Raw genomic sequence first — 5,348 nt, forward strand, 5'->3', positions numbered from 1 at the left:
ACTTGCTTTAAAAGCGAAAAGGGGACAGCCCTTGGCCAGCCTAGCTGCTGCTGAGGCAACGGTGTCGGCCGGGCAGAGCATCTGAGGAACTGGAAATGAAGCCCGATGGGCATCTGTGGGCACCGGAGTTACCAACACATCAACCCAACCTGCCCCATGAGCTGGTGTCCCTGCTGACAGGGTGAAGGAGCTGGGCTGGGGGGCACGCAGCTCCCCGCTCTCCCGGGATAACCAGGATGGGGGAGATTGTGCTGGAAAACACACACACACACACACACACCCTCCGTACAACAAACCTATGGATTAAAAGTCAATTTTTTAATGGTCTTCAGCAATTTTTCCATCCTGGAAGAAAGGGGTGCTGCGAGGGGGTGGAGGAGGGAGGAGACCCTTCATGGGTTCCAGGTTGTGTAGTTACCAGGGATGCACGCAGAAAATACTGCTGCAGGGCCTTCACCGCAGGCAGAGCCTCGTGGAGTATGAATTACAGCAATGGCTATCACAGAGAAACACAATAATAAGTGGGATCTAGTTCCTCTGAAACATTCATTTCTATTCAAGTTGAAAAACAAACTTTTTTAGTAAAAAGTCATCTCTCCAGCCCTACATAAAACTGTCTGATACCCTTCCACTTCCAATATCCGAGAGATATGGCTAAGTAAAGAAGGGATCAATTAGTTTTAGAACACAACATTCAAAACAAAATCATTTGTGAAGCATCTTTTGCACTGACTGTACTGCTCTGCTTTCCCAGCTAGCGCAAATGCCCAAACGCCACCTTGAGTCTCAAATATTCCAATAAAGTAAAACTCAGGTGGATTCTCTGCAGATACCTACCAACGTTACTCCTTCCTCATTAAAAGTATTTCTGAATCAGCTAAGTAATAACTACAGAGACAACTCTTTATATTCCCAATTACTACTCCCCAATTTGTTTTCCAGTATAACCTTTTCTTCATTTAAAACCCAGCTAGAAAGGTCGCTGTTGATGAGATATTAATAACTCTAAAGGATCTGCAGATGCTGTTCACCTCCTTTAGTCCATCCGTTGCCCTCCGATAGGAATGGGCTCCACCCCGGCAGAATGACCAATGCTTGTTCCAAACTTAGCGCACGGAGCTGGACCTATCTGTGGCATCCAGATGTATACAAGCAACACTGCCAAAATCCTGGATCAGGGCAACGATTTTGTTGCAGATCCTGCTCTGGGCTCCTAGGATGAGTCCCTGCATCCAAAGACACAATTGTAGGCTTGGCTGGCCACAGCCATGCTTGTTTTCCTCCAGCTACTGCTAGTCACCATGTTGAAGGCATGATGGGCTGGGTTACAGAAGACCAACCCAAATAGAAAACGCCCATCCTTGGGGACCTCGCGCTCTTTATGGGGAAGCCGGTGCCATTTTGACTTCACTACCATGCATAGAGAAACACTGCTAACTATGGGCTATGCAACAGAAGCCACTGGAGAGGCTCATGCCACCAGTTCCCTGGTGGACATTTGTCCAGGTCATTGCAGGATAGCACAGAAGGGAAGGTATCCAGCCCAGGTATCCCTCCCAAACCTTGGTAGATCCACGGGACACATGGACCTCTGTGCAATAGTATCTTCTGCCCACAGCAACCCCTTCCAAAGCTTCCAATGATCAGATGAGGGAGCGATAGCAGCCTTGGGCTGCTGGGGAGCCTCCTGCCCAGGAGAGTTCAGGGAGGGGGCTGGAGTGATGGCATGCTTGAAAAGGCTGTAGATAGCCAGGGCTAGTCACATCAGCAAATCCACAGGAAAAATGCAGAGCCTCGGCAAAAACATGGAGTGCAGACCTCAAAACCCTGGCCAGAGTCAACACGTGTTGCTTGAGCTCTCAAACAAGGACGGAAGAAACTTCTTCATAAATGATAAACCGTGGCCACAGGAGCCTTCTGCACACAGCTGACCTGCAGAGAAACCTGCAGGAAGCCTGTCAAAAAAGTAAGTGGTCTGCAGCAAAGTGGCTGAGTTTTCCCAAGATGCTCATAGAGTGGATCATATCCTGAAGCCACGTCACCATCTCAGCAGAGAGAAACGGTATCTGCTTGCTCTTCAATTATACAAGATTTTGGTACATTAGTTACGAGCTGTTGGATTTGACTCTTCACTGATCTGGTCCGGCCCTCACTAAGCTATATATAAAAGTAGAGAAGAGAATTATAATCTCCCCTTCAAAAGCAACACTCACGTAAGGCAAGACTGTCTTTTTTTCAGCAAGGAATTACGATAGTAAGAAGAGCATCGCAGTGTACCGTCTAGATTTACAGCGGGGGTTTTTAATTTAATTTGTCATTGCCAAATACATTACATTGGGATTAAACCGTACAGGCTATTAAATACTGATTACAAGAGGACAGCGCACTGTGGCAGGCAAATAACTTACAAGTTACTGAAATTAAGGCTTTGAAAATGTTTTAAGGGAATTAATGTTTAATTAATGATTTTTGATTTATAAGGCATTCCAGTAATAGCTTCAGTGAGAAATTGCACAAACCTGTGAGACATTCCTAAGTGGAAAAGATACTTGACGTTAGTATTTTTTTTAAATAAGCCTGCATTGGAAGACCACCACCAGGGAATTTAGAGTTTGGTGCACAATAAAAGGACCGTTCCAGTTAGCAGGCACTTTAGCTTCGGTGATTTTTTTTGCATGATCAAATTTATGTGCACACATTTCTAACAATACAGCATGAGATGAACTTTGAATTTAGCGTCATTAAAAATATTCCTAATTCAACACCCCAAGTGAACTTGGATATTAAAGTGTAGGGAGGTTTACAGATATGAGATGGTTGGCTTAATAGTCACTTTTTTCTTCCACTGAATTTCATCTTTCTGCTACTGACTTCCAGAAACAACCTAAATCAGCAGCAGCATTTAACTGTCCAACATGATTGATGATTTATGTTAAAAAAATTTCTCTTACACTAGGACATTCTTGTACAAAGTCTTTTCTTTTTTCGCTAAAAGAAGTAGTCCATGTAATTTCTTATAGTCAAACCCAAGTCACTGACCCTTTACTGTTTTGCTCACTACATTCACCTCAATGATCTGACAGTATTTTCACAAGGCTGTAAGCGTAATTAAGGAAGTTTAAAAGATGTTTGTGTCAGTAGCTGTAAAAATACAAGCAGGAGAGTCTACTGAACTGGAAACAATAAATATCTGGTAGCACTTTTCCTACACTGGATGTTACAAAGACTCTTCTACAGAAAAATTTTCATTAGGGAATTTCATGGTAATTTATAGTGCCCTGTCAGGAGATAAATCCCACACGAGATTCAAGATACCTAAATAGCGGGTCTGTCAACTTCTGTAATTATATAGGGGCTTTTTAACTCTTCAGATCCTGATGGGTTACGGAGGTACAGGGATGATACAACTCCCGCTAAAGTTACTGGAAGCGGAAATAAATAAACTTTAGAAGTCTTAGGTACCAAAACCCAGCAGTTTATAGGACTTTAAGATCATCTTCAAGCTGCAACACATCACCTTTTTGCTGATGTACTGAGTAAAATAAAACTGCAAAGAAGTTTTGGAGGATTCACAAGGCCTGAAAAATTTGAAAAATCACTTTGAAACTGAGGACTTCTTTCCTTTTCCTACTTCTTTCCTGGTGCAGCTGGACCAAAGCCAATGTCACTACACAATTTTTGGTTAAATCCACCTGGTTACAAAATGGACCTGGCTTTCTGTTTAAAAGATATTAATACTTGTTACAGCTTACTAACATTCATTACAGTTAATTTTTATCACTGGTTTTAATATGTTTGTTTTCTCCTTATCACTTTGGCTATAATCGTTTGGTTTAATACACAGAGCACACATTCTCTATGCTGCCTGCTTAATTATTTTCATCTCTTTTTATGTCACATTTCTCAGAACAATAATTATGTCAGATCATAAATCCTGTCCTACAGTGATAATAATAAAAGCCTGACAGACAGTAGTAGTTGCTTTATAACGTGGAACAAGGTGATTCACTTCAACTAAATGCTTAATTTCTTTCTACTTACTGTAATTAATTCAGCTTAATTATTTAACCTATTAACCAAAGGTTAATTAAATTGAATCTGAAGGACTCTCTTACTATATTTATATTGCTTATTTTTTTGGAATGGGACTAGTGTTTCATTACCTCTCTTGCTCATTAATTTTAGTGCTGCTGTTGCTCTTTCTTGACACGTTTGTTTTCTCCAGGGCCAAGTTAATCCGTAATTCAGTGCTAATGGTAAATCAGTTGTGCATTACCCGCTGCGCACGGTCCAAAAGGCGATGCCAGGGTTTGCATGCAGGGATGGACTGCGTCATCTCACCACGCTTAGCGTCAGGTAACAGGACCCACGGCGGGAACACACCCTAAATAGCCACAACCACCCTGCCCTGGGCTTTAAAAGGACACCTCCTTCCACCTGCTTTTGATATTTTTTTCTTTGCAATGTCATCTTCTAAAAATACATCCCTGCTCTTCTTCCCAAGCCACAAGGGAGCAGGGTGGGATAGAGGTGGCAGCCCTCTTTCTAAAGGCTTCTTAAGGCTTTTTTGAAGAGCACCTTGAAAAATCCAAAGCAAATGCCACAGTGCAAACTGGCCAAGGTGTTAAAATCAAATTCAACAAATGCAAACTCAAGCCCAGGAGCTGTTGACAGCAGCCCACCGGTGTGGCCACAGCTGAACTGCCCCTACCCAGCGAAGTCGTGGGTACCTGCAGTACCTGCCCTTATAGAATCATAGAATCATAGAAGTGTTTGGGTTGGAGGTGTTAAAATCAAATTCAACAAATGCAAACTCAAGCCCAGGAGCTGTTGACAGCAGCCCACCGGTGTGGCCACAGCTGAACTGCCCCTACCCAGCGAAGTCGTGGGTACCTGCAGTACCTGCCCTTATAGAATCATAGAATCATAGAAGTGTTTGGGTTGGAAGGGACCTCTAAAGGTCATCTAGTCCAACCCCCCTGCCGTGGGCAGGGACATCTTCAACCAGATCACGTTGCTCAGAGCCCCGTCCAGCCTGACCTGGAATGTTTCCAGGGATGGGGCATCCACCACCCCTCTGGGCAACCTGTGCCAGCGTTTCACCACCCTCAGCGTCCAAGATTTCTTCCTTAGATCTAGTCTGAATCTACCCCCCTTTAGTTTAAAGCCATTCCCCCTTGTCCTGTCACAACAGGCCCTGCTTCCAACAGGTCCGTGTCTTTCGTATGCTGAGGGCTCCAGAGCTGGACGCAGTACTGCAGGTGGGGTCTCACCAGAGCAGAGTAGAGGGGCAGAATCCCCTCCCTCCACCTGCTGGCCACGCTGCTTTGGATGCAGCCCAGGATACG

General features: G+C 44.0%; 1 long non-coding RNA gene across 1 annotated transcript; it reads right to left on the minus strand.

Annotated features, from left to right (window-relative positions):
• Nucleotides 1–299: 299 nt before the first annotated feature.
• On the minus strand, nt 300–4,325 carry LOC103923502. Its single transcript, XR_663933.1, has 2 exons — nt 4,164–4,325; nt 300–496 (listed from the first exon to the last, which is right to left on the minus strand). It is a non-coding gene; the product is annotated as an uncharacterized LOC103923502 (long non-coding RNA).
• Between the last annotated feature and the right edge of the window lie 1,023 nt (nt 4,326–5,348).

Source organism: Pygoscelis adeliae, unplaced genomic scaffold (assembly GCF_000699105.1).
Source record: "Pygoscelis adeliae isolate BGI_AS28 unplaced genomic scaffold, ASM69910v1 Scaffold209, whole genome shotgun sequence".
NCBI lineage: Eukaryota > Metazoa > Chordata > Aves > Sphenisciformes > Spheniscidae > Pygoscelis > Pygoscelis adeliae.